Source organism: Amblyomma americanum, chromosome 9, assembly GCF_052857255.1.
Source record: "Amblyomma americanum isolate KBUSLIRL-KWMA chromosome 9, ASM5285725v1, whole genome shotgun sequence".
NCBI lineage: Eukaryota > Metazoa > Arthropoda > Arachnida > Ixodida > Ixodidae > Amblyomma > Amblyomma americanum.
Window position 1 is genome coordinate 12052610 of NC_135505.1, and position 16507 is coordinate 12069116.

General features: G+C 45.5%; 1 long non-coding RNA gene across 1 annotated transcript in view; it reads right to left on the bottom strand.

Moving 5' to 3' along the window:
- Window positions 1-990: 990 nt before the first annotated feature.
- LOC144105539 (uncharacterized) overlaps window positions 991-16507 on the bottom strand; it is a 28968-nt gene continuing 13451 nt past the window's right edge. The window contains exons 2-3 of the long non-coding RNA XR_013308820.1: window positions 8384-8584; window positions 991-1300 (exon numbers count right to left, since the gene is read on the bottom strand). This is a non-coding gene — a long non-coding RNA (uncharacterized LOC144105539). The remainder of the gene's footprint in view (window positions 1301-8383; window positions 8585-16507) is intronic.

Below are 16507 nucleotides of genomic sequence, written 5' to 3' on the forward strand. Positions count from 1 at the left end.
GCTTGCGAAACACATTGTAATTTTTTGGTACAAACTCGCTGCCATAAATATTGGTGCTCAACCATGTTTCACACAGGAGACCGATATCCGCGTTCTGTGAACATAGTAGAGACTCAAATTGCGCATTTCAGTTCAAAACACTACGGCAAGTTATGTTTAGAATTCGCAATGTCTGCGCGCCGCTTTCCTCGTCATTCACTGTTTCTAGGAATTTGACGCGCCTGTTTTCTTCTTGAGTCCATGCATACATGATGTTATCTAAGCTTAACTCATCGAAAATGGGTTTAACATTGGCACCCTTTTCTCTTTCCTGAGACGAGTTCTGCCAAAGTTTTTTTCTAAAATCTCAAATTGTGCCAGAGAAGTTGAGAATATAAGAAAAATTCTTTTAGGATTTACTTACTGTCTGTTTGAGATCACCTGTGTTTTCAGTGCGTTTATAGCCGTGACTTGGACTTCAAAACTGGTAATGAGCTCGGTAAAGATAGTAAGTTTTTCGTGAAGTGCACTTTGCTTGCATTTATAGAAGCAGCCATGGTCTTCTGGCCTGAAAGAAGCTGCGACAGCATTTATTCCTGCGTTGAGCCGGGGTTAGATTCAACATCTGCTCATATTAGTAGATTCCGGTTTATGGCTATCGGTTTATGGGGGTTTAACGTCCCAAAGCGACTCAGGCTATGAGGGATGCTGTAGTGGAGGGCTCCGGAAGTTTCGACCACCTGGGGTTCTTTAACGTGCACTGACATCGCACAGCACACGGGCCTCTAGAATTTCGCCTTCATAGAAATTCGACCGCCGCGGCCGGCATCGAACCCACGTCTTTCGGGTTAGCAGCCGAGCGTCATAACCACTGAGCCACCGCGGCATCATTAGTAGAATCATTAGTAGATTCTTCCTGAAGGAGTGTACATCAGCTAGAAACTCACCAACACACTTTGGGCACGGCCGCAGCAGCAAAACTCTATTGTTTATTGCGATAGCAGGGAGCAGGCAGGTTGGTACTAACCTGCACCATGAAGCAGAAGTGGTTCAAGAACGAAGTGCCCTTAGTGCCGGTGCCAAGCCCACTGAACTGGACGTCCGCTGCGCCCCCTTTTAAAGCATCTTATAGTCCGATGTCTTGTGACCTAGCCGATCTCGGCGCATGTGCAGATGGTGGGACAACTGGCGTGAAGATCTCGATGATTTCACACCATTCACCACGTGCTGAAAGTTGTGCTTCCTTGGTTGACGTGATAAGCAGCTCCGTCGACGCAAACTCGCATGAATGCTGCTGTACGGGCAGCGGTGCGGCAAAGAACTGCACAATGAAGCAGAAGTGGTTAATTAACGAAGTGCCGGTTGTGCTTTTGCCAAGCCCAAGATTTAAGCGGGGGATCCTGCACCGCCTGAGAGTCATCGCTGCCTAACACCGCAGGGATTTACACTAAGGAGCCTTCCATCGCTACACGAGATGTTGGCAGTCAACGACAGAGAGCAAGGAATTGTTGCACGTGGCAGTTATATACTGATAGTGCTGAAAACGAGACATTCTGAAATGAATGAGATTAGAGACACTACAGGCAACAGGTGCATTGAAAGTTGATTTTGCCAAGAAGTGTGCTGCATAGTTTTGAAAAATACCGACAGAACACGTACCGACGACAGAATCCTTACCAAGAATACGACAGAAGCCTTACCGCGTATCACCGGCCGAATGTGAGCTACTAGACCAACTAGCTCGTGACATGTTAAACCGAGGAGTTGTCCAGTAATATTCAAGCCCTTGGGCAGCTCATCCTCGTAAAAAAGAAGACCATAAGTGGCGATTCTGTGTAGAATATCATCGCCTAAATGCCGTCGCACAAAAAAAAGGTGTGCACCCGCTCCCACGCATAGACGGTTCCATCCACTGTCTTCACTCCACCCCACAATTTCCAGGGTTGATATGAGATCAAAGTACTGACAACTACCCATGCACCCGAACCACTAATAAAAGAGGGCATTTGTCACACCTGACGGAATGTGTGAGTTTAACGTTATGCCTTTTGAACTGTGCAATGCACCTGCCATGTTTTAAAGATTTATGGACACTATTTTGCGCCGAATGAAGTGGCAGATTTGTTCGTCTTGATTTCGATGATGATGTGATCTCTGGGAAGACACTTATCGAACATAACATTCGCCTCGCTATCGTCTTCGGCTGCTTCGAAAGAGCGGGCTTAGTGCCCAGCTCTAAGAAGTGCCGATTTTATTTGGCGAACGCGAAGTAATTAACCTCGCTCACTTGTTTGTTCAGGGCGGTATCCGGCCGGATCCCCTGAAATTTGCTGTCACCAGCTTCACAGCGCCGCAACCAGTCAATAAACTTCGCAACTTTTGAGGGCTGTGCTCTTATTTTCGCCGTTTCGTTCCGCGGTTTGCGGACGTTGCCTCTCCTCTCACGTGTCTCCTACAAAAACACTTGCCATTCCAGTGGACCCTCACTGTGACTCTGCATTCTGCCGTCTGAAATTTCTCCTGACATCGGGCCCTATCCTGTGCCATTTTTGCCAGTCTACTCCCATCGAAGTTCACACCTACGCCAGTGGTGTCGGAGTGGGCGCTGTGCTCATCGGATTAGCGCCACGGCGGAGATCAGCATGTTATAGCTTATGCCTGCCGTTCGCTGAGCGAGTCGCAGAGCAATTACCCAGTTACCGAGCAAGAGTGTCTCGCTGTAGTTTTTGCTGTGCAACGCTTTCGTTCATATCTTTATGGAAATGCTTTCACCATCGTCACCGGCCATCTATCGCTCTGTTGGCTTGTGAACCTCCGTGACCCATGGGGCTACAAGAAGAGTTCAACTTCACAGTCGTGTACAAAAGCGCTCGTCAACACGCCGACTGTCTCTCGCGCTTGCCGCTTCCAACGACTGATTGCGAAGGCAACAACTTCGACGATTACCTCGCGTCTGTATCACCCACGTTTCCTGATCTTAACCAGTTTAAGACTGAACAACGCAAGGGCACGACGTTAACGGCGCTCTTCGACGCCGCCAGTGATTTCCGTGCAGCCCGTTTCTGTACACGCGCCGGTTTAATATACAAGAAGAATTTCACTCCTGGCGGTGCACGCTTTCTTCTCGTCGTGCCGGAAATCCTTCGCAACCCCGTTCTTCAACCGAAGCACCACGATGCCACGTCTGGCCACTTGGGAGTTGTCCGGACCTTTCACCGCATACAAGAACATTTTTACTGGCCCAAAATGCGTCAAAAGATGCAATACATAGCCAGCTGTGTACGCTGCCAGCGTTCTATCCTAAGGTTCCTTCGTCGTGTTCACCAGGCCAGCTGTCAAACCTCTGACTGCACCATCTGAGCAAGTGGGCATCGACCGGTTAGGCCCTTTTCCCCGATCTCCGAATGTTAACCGCTGGGTTATCGTGTGCGTTTACCACCTAACACGATACTGGGAAACCTTCCGCCACTGCATCCGATATATCTCTATTTCTCCTGCGCTTTCTCATCCTCCGACAAATGGCGCACCTCGCGTTATCATCAGTGATCGTGGGTGCCAGATTACTGCGGATGTCGTCGAACTTCTTCGTCGCTGCAAATGCAATTTTCGTCACTCGTCACCAAATCACCCACAAACGAACGGCCTCGTCGAACGCACAAACCACCACACTCACTACTATGTTGGCAAAGTACCTCGACTGTGACCATGAGAACTGAGAAGACATCCTCCCTTTTATTACTTATGCGTATAACACTGCCCAACATGAAACAACTGGCTACAGCCCATTTTACCTCCTGTACGCTCGTGTTCGCCGCTGCATCGATACCATACTTCCTTTTTCTATCCACGACGAGCCTCCCATCGCCGCAATACTCTGCCGAGCTGAAGAAGCACGTCGAATCGCCCGCCTGCACATTTTGCACTCGCAGCTGTGCTCTAAACCCCTATATGACATCCGCCGCCAGCCCATTCCTATGACCCTGCCGATCAAGTATGGTTGTGGAAGCCGCTCCGCAAACGCGGCTTGTGTCGGAAGCACCTGTCCCACAGCATTGTCCCCTTTTTGTGCTTGAGCTTGAGCGCATCAGTGATTTGAACTACGTCATCTCGCGCCTTACAGACAGTGACCGATGCTCACTAAAGACCCAGGTGGTGCATATTGCTCGGCTCAAACGATTCTGCCCTCGGCGCACTGCTTAGGTAGCCGTGGGAGGCTTCGTCTGCGGAGGGAGAAGTGTAACGTGCTTGGTTTTGACGACGAAGCAAAAAGAAGCTGGTCGGCCTGGCCGCGTTGACCTCTCCACCTCCGCCACAAAACGTCTTAAATAGACCCCCGGATTTGCTCAGTGCCTGCTGAGTACGTAACAGTTTGTTAAAATGCAATATCCACAGAGGACATAGCGTAACCAACTGTAGATAGAAACCTGAGATCCGCACTAACGTTCGATAAAAGGTTCTGAGTAAAAAGAACTTGAGAGAGGCCGAACCTTCGCCAATGATGGGCGAGAAAGAGGGCTCGATGAGAAACAAAAATAGATGTAGCCACTGCAGGAGCTGACTCAAATGCCCGCAAAAAAATTCTGACAGTTAAAAAGTGGAAACGAGAATTAACGTCGGGAATACGAGCCTCCAGGTACAGAACTGCGGCGGAAACTCGTTGAGGGTGACTTAGGCAGAGGCGGATTAAGATTGTATTTAGGTAGCCTGAAAAGAGTATGCAGCCATATTCCGAAATTGGTCTGACATAGGCTTTGTAAGGAAATAGATTCGTGTCCCAGTGCATGCCAAATTTCCTAATATTTGTTCGTAGTAGCCTACCAGGTGCACGCTCACCTTTCTCAACGTTAGTCTTGATGTGGAGCCGCCAATACATAGTGGCATCATAAATAACGCCTAGATACCTCAAAGGTTCTACCTGGGTACGTTGTGCGAGCGATAGTGTAACGGTATATATAAATGAATGTTGGATTGAAAAACTAGCAGACTACATTTTGCACATTTAATACCAAATTAATGCTATCCAGCCAAGCATCGAGTGCATTGAGAAAAGCATGGAGAGAACGATATAAGGCATAAATGTCTGTTGCAAAAGCAAAGAAGGCTATGTCATCTGCATAAACATAAACTGTAACGCCAGTGTGTACGGGAATGTAGCACACCAGCAGATTGGAAAGAAGTGGCGAGAGCACAGAACCTTGTGGCACACCTCCGGTCTGGGCATAGCTGTCTTAGGTGAAGGAGCCGTGAGTGCAAAAGAACAGCCGTCCTGTTAGATTTTCGCGGACCCACGCATAAATGTAGAACAGCGGGTGAAGTAATGACAATTTGGCGAGATGGATCGAATGCTCAACAAAGTCGTATGCTTTGGCAATGTCAAGCGCCACTAACGCTGATACTTCGTTCTTGCGCTTCGCACGGCGTACTATGCTCTCTAATTCGACATGTTCAAATCATATGGAGAATGTGCGGCGAAAGCCAATCCGGGCAACGCTCAATGCGTTGATTTCAGAAACATGCTTTGATAAGTGGCTGTGCACAATTCTTTCTATGAGCGTTACCAAACTGAATGTTAGAGCTGTCGGCCGAATATTGTGAATATGAAATCCTTTCTTTGAATGTTTTCCGGTTAATATTATTTTCTCCTTTTTCCAGGAGTGCGGCAGCTATGCAGTTTCCATTGATGCATTGACCAGATCTAGGAGTTCTTAATGAACTCTCGAGGTAAGATTTTCAGCGTACTGACCATGACACCATCCCAACCCGGATCCGAGGATTGCATCGAAGAAACAATAGTGAGTAACTCTGATTTGTCAACCGCAACATAGTCTCAGCAGGGGTAGGGGCGAACAGACAGAGGGACTATAAGATACTCCTGAAATTGTGATGCGAGTCCTTGTGCCATTCGCTCTAACTCATCTTTACCTCACGTGGAGGCAGCCCAACCGACTTTGCTAACTGCATGGCTGAGTAGTTCGCACTCCGTTGCATAAAACGACACAAAGCCTTCTTATCGTTTGGGTTTGACAAATACGCACACAAATTTTGATTTAAATCAAGCTTTTGTTTTGCTATGGTTCTGTTAAATGAGGCCTAGACAACTTTGTAGTTTATCCAATTTGGCGGACTCTGATTATGCGAAAAGCTCCTCCATGCAGCTTTCCTGCAGCAGAAGGCTGCCTCACCCGCATTCTTCCACCATGGGGATAGTGATTTATTGCAAACAACAGACCGCACAGTTAACTGGGAAGTCTGCGTAGCCTTCAAAACTGAAGAAAACACTCGCTGGCTCTTGTCGGACTTACATGAGCAAGGATCAGATGTAAGAGAGGCGCGAAAAGAAGATTTGTAGGCTCCAAGAGTAACTAATTTTCGGCCAGAACGATGACCTCGGAGTGGGCTCATCAAGATGTGAAAGTAGTTGGAAAGTGGTCACTAATGTACCGCAGACAACTGTAGACCATGCCCCTATACCTACTCCTCTTGCTGCCAAGGACAAATTGAGGACTGAACGCGAATTTCTACGTATGACGGTTATGGCCTGAGAATTGCAGCAGCGCACATCATTTGCCGACATCCATGCCTTCTGTCCATGTGAGTCAAGGTAGGAACCACAGACGACATGAGGTGAGTTGAAGTCCCCTGCAATGATGACCCTATTAAAATCAGCAAGTAAGGTGTCTAGATAGTCTGCTCCGCCTGCTCCTGCTGGAAAATAGACATTTGGGAATGTGACAGTAGCGGATTGCGGAAAACTGAGACCTACAGCTAAAAGCTCGCAGACAGGAAGCATTACTTTTTTAGTGACACAATTTCGAAGAAATCAGGGTCATTAAACCATCTAAGCCAACCATTTATGCCATCTGCTCGGAAAACACGAAACCTTTTAATGTAAATGACTTTACAGAGGTTACAGTTTCTTGCAAAAACATTGTCTGGGTTAGGAGAAAATAAAAGAAATTTGAAATCTAGAAGAGAAGACGCAATAGAGCGGCAATTCTATTGGAGAACTATTACACCTGTCATAATAAATAATCCAGAATAAAGGCTGTCACAGCATCTTGTAGCCTATAAGACTTGGAAGAGACTTTAGAAGGCCCTTTTTTAGTCTTGACTTCGGGAACAGAGAAATTAGAGGGAGAGGTAGAAGCATGACGCTTCTGCGTAGCGCATGCCATTTCCACATCGTTAGTGCAAATACTGTTGCAAGAGAAACTGACAGGGACGCTGTCGAGAGGCGGCATGTGAGACAGCACTTTGCGTGATGACGTGCCAATTAAGCTTCCAGCACAGGCGTGAAGTGAAGTTGATGCTGCTGGCACTACAGGCTGAGGTAGATAAACAACCTGACTCGCAACAATATCAGACAACGCTTGCGTGAGCTGCTGAGCATGCGCTCGACCACAACTCAAAGTGCTTTTTTGACGGTTCACACAACCGAGACAGACAATGTAGCCTCGAGGTCAGGACCAGAAAAACACACAACGCTGACGTAAGAGTGCTTTTTGCGCTTAAAGGGTGGATGAGTGTCTGCTCGGGAGCAGAGATGCAGCTCAATTACTTCCAATAAACTATGTTGCTGTGACCGTTTTTCACAAGTGGCATCATCGGCGCTGCGGACACGACTGCATAAGCAACAGCTTGGTTGTCCAGCGGTGCAGCGGTCGAATGAGTGGCCTTCACCACACGCTCGGCATTAGGTCGCTGATTTACAGCCTATACCACTGTGTCGAAATCGCTAAAAGTTGATACACTGCAGGCGACGTGTATGCAACAGGTTCACGCAATAGATAGTTGGACAAATTTTCTACTCCGAGGGGTGTGTGCGACAAGCAAAAGTTGTTACAACTGACCCCTTAGCAACACGCACTCTAGCCACCTCACGAGAGCAGCGGTATACAGAAATAACTCCCGCTCCGGGATACTGAAATTCCCCCAAAATGTTTTGGGTGGTAGATGACAGGTGAACACCACGTACAATGCCTTTTGTGCACGCAGTCTGTTCTGGAATGAAGACTTTAACGGGAAGAGAAGCGAAGCTGTTATACACAATAAATGTTTTGCTCATTTACAAAATTGTCACTCCTTCCTAAAGGTCGCACTTCAGAGATGTCTAGATAATAATTAGTTACACTCTTGAGTTGTTTCTCGATAGTTTTAATATTCATTTTCAGTATTGATTGGACTATCGGTAGAAGCGCCAGCGGAATTGCTTCGACACAATTCTTTCCAAATGAAATCAAAGGCAAGCTTCCTACAGGCAGGCTGGCGAACCAAGCTTTTCAGCCTACTCCCGGGGAGGTGAAAGATATGCCTACGAACAGTACGACGGCAACCTTACATCCCGAAAGTCAGTGCAGCTACCCTGAAATTTGGCGAAAACCACACGAACGTGGAACGGACTTACCAAAAAGCAACGCCCGGCACCACCAGGAAACGAAGCAGGCAGGCGGTGACGAAGCAGTATCTCAGGATCTCAGATGCTGGAGCTTGAGCGGTAGAAGAAGACCACACGGCGAAGCGCGCGTCGCGTTTAGGTAGGCGTAGGGAGCGTAGGTGTCCGTGACGCGCACTGGAGACGTGCTTAGGAGACGCGCACTGGAGAGCACTGCAAAGACGAAGAATGCACCGCGTCATTGGCCCCATCGAAAATAAGAATATAACAACAACAACAACAACAACAAAATAACCATCGTCCCAACGCTCAAAGAGTGGGCTTCAGAACAAATGGCACGGGAGGATTATTTCTGCCCACACAAAAAAAAAAAACTCTGCCGATCGTAACAAGGTTTTAGGCGGAGCACGTGGAACTCATCAGGGAACGCGGATCGTCGGGACTTTTGAAATTCATCTGGGACGACCTCGCAGTAGGTCGCCAACTCGCCTTGTCACTCATCATCATCAACATCAGCTTGACTACGCCCACTGCAAGACAAAGACTTCTCTCATATGTCTCTCCAATTCACCCTGTCTTTTGCCAGCTGCGCCCACCGTATGCCCGAAAACTTAATCTCATGCGCCCATCTAACCTTCTGCCGCCACCTGCTACGCTTGCCTTCCTTTGGAATCCACTCCGTTACCCTTGAAGACCAGCAGTTATCTTGCCTTCGCACTACATGCCATGCCAAAGCCTATTTCTTCCTCTTGATTTTGACTAAGATGTCATTAACAGGCGTTTTTTCCCTTACCCAATCTGCCACTTTCCGGTCTCTTTACGCTGCACCTATCCTATTTCTTTCCATAGCTCACTGCGTTTTCCTTAAATGAAGCTCAACCCTTTTCGTTAGCTTCCACGTTCCTGCCCCGTAGGTGAGTACCGGTAATATAAACCTATTGTATACTTTTCTCTTCAGGGATATAGGTAAACTGCCATTCACGATCTGAGACAACCTGCCATATGCACCCCACCTCATTCTTATTCTAGTTATTTTCTTCTCATGATGCGCACCAGGAGCCACTACCTGCCCTAAGTAGACTTATTCTTTTACCACTTCTTGTATCTCGCTACCAATCGTAGACTCCTGTTCAATTCCAAGACTAGTGAACATCACTTTAGTCTTCTTCATATCAATTTATTGACCAACGTTTTGCTCTGGCGATATGCGATATGACGTCATAGCAATTTCAGAAACGTGGCTTAAAGGAGACGAATCTCTGAATCTACCTGGTTATAAATTTGTGTCCTTGCCGAGAGCGGCTGGTTCTAGAGGCGGTGGTGTAGCTTTTTACCTGTCATCGGAAATCACTTACAAAAAATTACTGGACATTACAGAGACCAGTATGGGTAACTACGAAATGCTCTTTATAGAACTAGGGAACAACATGGTTATTGGTGTCATGTACCGTCCACCCATGTCTAGAACTCAGCCATTTTTGGACAAACTAGAAGAGGCACTGTACAGCCTCACAAATAAGGAAAAAAAGGCGGTTATTTGTGGCGACGTTAACATCAACACAGCTGTTTCATCTAGTAGTGAATACGTAAATCTTTTGTCATCCTACGGCTTTCAAAACCATATAGCAAGTCCAACCAGAATAACGCCAACATCATCATCTACAATAGATCACATATTATCAAATTTGGATGTCAGCCCCTTGAAATTTGGTGTGATAAAATATAACATTACAGACCATTTCCCGACCTTTCTTATCGCTCCTACAATAGCTGTACATCATTCCAAGGACAACACTCATATGTCACCTAGATGGGACTATGAGGCAACAAAAATTTCTATCCAAGAAAAAGACTTTTCAAGCATCGATTTTGATGACGCCAACAAAGCATATAATGCATTCAGCACGCTGCTTTCATCATGTTGCGTCCAAAAGCAATACAACTCTCGCAGAGCATGGCGCCTTCATTCACCTATTTGTCCTTGGATGAATGAAGAAATACTCTCCATAATCAGACTAAAAGAGCATTGGCATACTAAGTTGATGAAAAATCCAAACAACAATTATTACAAGGAAAAGTACAGAAGCATACGGAATATGTCACTTTCTATGATGCGGAGGCGAAAAAAACAGTATTATAGCAACCTGGTTAAGAAAGCCCAAGGTAACTCAAAAGAAATATGGCGGATAATCGCTTCCATTACTAGATCCCTCGAGAAATGTAGTATTTTGCCAGAGCTCACTGCCTTCAACTCTGACCTAGCATGTCTTGCTTCAACGTTCAACCATTTTTTTCTTAACATAGGTAATAGTATAGCTGCCACCTTGCAAATCAACTCTTGTACTGTTTTGCCAACTCCGTGCTCTAATACTTTTGCTTACACAGAGATAACAGCTGCCGAAATTGTTGCTGTCGTCCGCCAGATGTCGCTTAATAAAGCTATGGGTCATGACGAAATATCAGTGAACATCATTAAGGACAACATTCATATTTTGTGCCTTCCACTGGAAAAAATATTTAATCAGGCTTTTTTATCGGGTATCTATCCTGAAACTCTCAAGATTGGGAGAGTTGTACCGATCTACAAAAACGAGAATCCCAATGATGTAGAAAATTACCGTCCAATCACCATACTAAGTTGCATTAATACGCTCTTCGAAAAACTAATAGCTAAGAGAATACAGGATTTTGTTGAAAAATATGGCATCTTAGCCAGAGAACAGCATGGTTTCCGCAGAGGTCATTCTACAGGCTCAGCAGTACACTCAGCAACAGAAATAATTAACCGGGCTTTAAATTCAAACAAGATTATTATAGGCATATTCCTTGACATTAAAAAGCATTCGACACTGTTAAACATGACATTTTGTTACAGAAACTTGAAAGTTATGGATTTCGAGGACCAGCCAGCAATTTTTTCCGTAGCTACCTAACTAACCGCATGCAATTCGTGCAAATCTCAGATCAAAGATCTTCAATGGGGGAAGTTAGGACAGGAGTTCCGCAAGGGTCAGTACTTGGCCCCCTGCTTTTTTCCCTCTTTATAAATGATTTTCCTCTTTTCATTGAGCATGGACAAGCAGTCATGTACGCAGATGACACAGCTCTACTAATACCTCATCAGTCGGCAGAAAAGGCTGAATGACTTGCAAATGATAGCCTCCAAAAAGCAGCAAATTGGTTTAGCACTAACAAACTAGCGCTAAATGTTAAAAAAACAAAGTTCATTGCTTTCACCTCCCGTCGTAAATCTACCCCCGTAGAATGTAGTCTGCATCTCGATGGATTACCAATTGAACGGGTTCAAAGCTACAAATATTTAGGAGTAACTCTTGATGAGAATCTACACCGGGCACCTCATATAGAAAACATATGCAAAAAGTTAACCTCTGGGTGCTATGCACTAATTAAAGCACAAAAACATTTTGACAAGAACACACTACGAATGATATATTTCAGCGTTTTCCATAACCATTTAATATACTGCATTGAACCCTGGGGTTTCACCTTCGCATCTTACTTAGCAAAAGTTAGCACTCTCCAGAAAAGGGCTGTCAGAATAATATCATATGCACCGAGAGCAATACCATCCAAACCTCTTTTTGATGAATTAAACATAATGCCCTTCACCAATGTACGTGAGTACAAAACGGCCATTTTAGTCCGCCAGATAATTAGCACGAACTCTCCACATCCTTCTCGATATTCATCTCTCCCAAACGTGACACTAGGCAGGCACAGCACAATAATTTTAATTTACCCATAGCTCACAACATATACGGGCGGCGCTCAATTTCTTTTATCCGGGCTAAAATATGGAATACCGTGCCGTATTACATGAAATACACGTCCAACTTTGTTTCTAAACTAAAACGCCACTACCTTAACAAGCAATCTGATGCACCAAGCTAAACACGTGTTGTTGCTCATAGCAATGCTCCATATAGTGATTGTTTAACTCTGACAATGTTTGTAATGGATCCATCACTAGCCATAGCGGCTAAGGATCCAGATGACTACACAGCATTTTGTGTATCAATTTCTGCGTGAATAAACGTTCTGAAACGTTCTGAAATCACTGATCAAGCTTTGCAGTTCATCTCCTGAGAAACTTTAGCAATCCAATGTGATCTGTCAATCGCAGATTATTTAGGTATTCTCCATTAACTCTTATCCCCAACTGCTCCCAATTCAGGCCTCGGAATACCTCCTGTAAACATGCGGTGAATACCATTGGCAAGATCGTGTGTCCTTGCCTGACGCCGTTCCTTATTCGAATTTTTATGGGGGGCTATGGTAGCTGTACAGTTCTTATATATATCTTCCAGTATTTTGACCTAAGACCCATCTACACCCTGATTCCGCAATGCCCGTATCACTGCTGAGGTTTCCACTGAGTTAAATGCTTTCTCATAATCTATGAAAGCTATATATAGTGGTTGGTTATATTCAGCGAATTTCTCTATCACCTGAATGATAGTGCGAATATGATCTATTGTGGAATAACTATTACGAAAGCCTGCCTGATCATTTGTTTGATTGAATTCCAAGGTTGCCCTGACTGTATCAACGATTACCTTAGTAGAAGGAGGCTAGCGACCAACAGTTAGGTGACTATGGGATAGGTTCTAGGAATAGCAGGGGAAAGTTATTAGTAGAATTTACAGGTATAAATAATTTAGGGATCAAGAGTACCTTCTTCCGCAAACGAGAGAACAGGAAATGATCCTGGAACAGCCCCAATGGTGTGGCTAAAAATGAACTAGAGTTCATGCTATGCGCTCACCATGGCATTATGCAGGTTGTGCTGTTTGAGAAAAAGGTGCGTTGTATTGGCCACAGAGCGGTAAGGTCACGAGTTAGCGTGATTTGAAGACAGAACGAAAGAAACTAAAGAAGCGGAAGCATATAAACGAGTTAGCGGTAAGAGCAAAAGTAGAGGAATTCAGGATTTCGCTACAGAACAGATATCCCGCTTTAACTGAGGAAGACGATATAATGTTCAAACAATGAACGATAATCTCACGGCTATCACTACGCAGTGCGCCGTAGAAGTAGGCGGTAGGATGGCTCGACATGATACCGGCAAGCTATCTCAGGAGAAGACAGATCTGATTAAAAAATGCCAAAGCATGAGAGCGTCTAACCCTAAAGAGGAAAATAGGGGTAGGTAAAAAGCAGATGTATGCGTTAAGAGATAAGGAGTGCAATGTCATTAGCAATAAGGATAAGATAATAAAAGTAGCCGAAGAGTTCTACACAAATCTTTACAGTAGCCAATTCAATCATTCATTTCATTTTTGTTTACACCATACAGATGTGGGCAGGCTCAGGCAAAAACCGAACGATTTCCGCCTGAAGACAACGCGAGCCCCCCAGTAGATGGTATACAGCGAACATACAGCAAACTGAGCTATTAACATATCAATTCCTTCTCTGATATTTGATAATAGTACAGGAGCAACATAGCATACAGGATACATTATACATGACATACAGCAGCACACAGCAAATAAAATAATAACAAATATATTTCATACATGAGCAACAATAGCAAGAGACCAAACAAATACACAAGCTATTCGCCATTCACCCTTCCGCCATTCGTATTTAATGAGCAACGACAGGAACCTGGCTTTGATGGAACGGGAGCTCGATTTTTCCACCTGTACGTTGCTGGAATATAAGGCACTAAAATGTCGCGGCATAGTATAACACATCTAGTGCCCAAGTTGAGTTCTGGAACTTGGAACATGCCAGAATTCTTAAAGTCAAAGTTTGTTAAGTGGGAACATTTGCCTTTTAATCGCCGAACTGCAAAAAACAGAACCTGATTATCATTCACAGACTTTTTATACCCATTACTTAACCATTAACGGAATAATAAGCGCACAGGTCAACACACACAAGAGCAGAGGAAGACACGGGCTGGTAGAGGAAGACACGGACCATAAATCTGCAATGCACCATCTAGCCCGTCAGCAGGTCTTGTTAAATTACTTAACCATATTCATATATATTATATACAGGGACACTACTGAAGAGTTTTAATAGTCCCTGGGTATGGGCATAAATATTCACGTTTCAATAGAGCGAACTGCCATTTTTTGCAAAAGGTATATTTTGCCAACGTTTCTGTCTCTAGAACTCCCCCATTCTAAAGAAACAGTAATTAAGTTAGAAAAGAAAGAGGGCGTTATAAATCATAATCTTTATGAAAACAGAAATAAAAGAGCAAAATCTGGCGAGTATTCTCTGCACTTTTTGAAAGTTATGCTTCGACATGTTCAAAGTGGGCATCCCATGACAAATTCGCGTTAAACATCTAGAGTTTTATTGTTTCAAGCAATGTTATTCGGCTATTGCCAAGAAATAGGTCGCAGTTTGTGTCGCACGCTGTCGTGGATGGAAAAGGGCAGCTCTTGTTTTTTGCGGTATTAATGAGTAGCGAGTTGGGTTCACTCGATTTGTTTAATTCCACCAGGGCGTATTTAACTGTGAGCACCAGTGACTGCATGTCGCTGCCTTGAAATGTACTCAGAACATTAATGAGAGAGACAGTAGCGCACAGCAATGCGTCATCCCGTCAGTAACAAAAAACGAAGTAACGAAAGCCTCAGGAGCAATGCAAAGGGGAAAAGCAGCTGGCGAGAATCAGGTAACAGTCGATCTTTTGAAGGAGGCAGGGGAGATTGTGCTAGAAAAATTAGACACCCTGTATACGCAATGCCTTATGAGCACGAGCGTACCAAAAGCTTGCAACAACACTAACATTATCTTCAATCATAAGAAAGGACACGCCAAGGACTTTAATTATCACAGACAGATCAGCTTACTGTCCTTATCAATCGGTACGGTCCAAAAAACAGGCAGAGTAGCTTTTCGCTGAGCCCTCGTCGGCGAACGGAAAATCGGCGCTTTTTCAAAGACTTCGCTGGAATCGCCGAGCCCTTGACGCGTGTGACACGGACAGATACCGCTTTCACTTGGCAAGCCCTGGAGATTAAAGCAGTTCGAGTCTCCAGCGGCACCTACCATACAAGCACTGCAGTACAGGCCCACTTCAACAAAAACGGCGACGCGGAGCTTCATACCGCGCAAGTAACGTAGACCTGGGCGCCGTCGTGGTCCAAATCCAGGGCAGTCACGAACCTGTCATCGCTTGCGCAAGCCGTTCCGTGACTAAAGCCGAATCTAACTATTCCGCCACCGAGAAAGAATGTGTAGCCATTGTATGGGTGACGTCTAAATTCCGGTCTTCCCACCTTTCAATGGCGCCACTCACCATTATGCCCTTTGTTGGCTGGCGACCATCAAAAACCCGTCAGCACGCCTTGTGAGATGGAGCCTACGACTTGATGAATTCGACATAACTGTCACATACAAGTCTGAGCGCCAGCACTCGGTCGCCGACTGCCTCTCGCGCACCCTGTAGATTTTCCCACCGGTGACACTACCGACTATGTCATCCTTTTGAACGCCATCAGAGCAGCGTGCCTCACCAAGCAGCAATCTGCCGACGCTGAACTTCATAACTTTATGGACTTTCTAAACGGTGCAAGCACGACTGCCCCGAGAGCTTTGAAGCGCACTCTGCCGCCGTTATGCATTCGCGACGATGTTCTAGTGAAGAAAAATTTCCTCGCACGCAATAGGACTTATCTGATCGTTATACCCCCTGAGTTTTTTAACCCATAGAACCAAAGTCGAGGCAGGGGAGATTGGCCCTTCAAGCAGATCGGCATGGACATGCCCTTTCGACTTTCAGACTCGGGTAATTATTGGGTTATCGTTGCAACGGACTACCTCGCCCGATACGCGGAAACCTCAGCTTAGCCAAGCGGCACAGCCATGCATGTTGCAAAAGTATTCGTCCATCACATTGTTCTGCGTCATGGCGCCCCGGAAATCCCAATAACCCTCCGGGGTACCGCATTCACGGCTGAGTTGCAGCATCAGATATTGCTGCGCAGACATATAACCCACCAGCGGACAAAATCATACCATCCTTAAACGAACGGGCTAATCGAACGACTGAACAAAACGCTCATTGACATGCTCTCGACGTATGTTGACGTCGCGCATAAAACCTAGGACGAAGTGCTACCCTACGAAACCTTCGCGCACAATACCGCG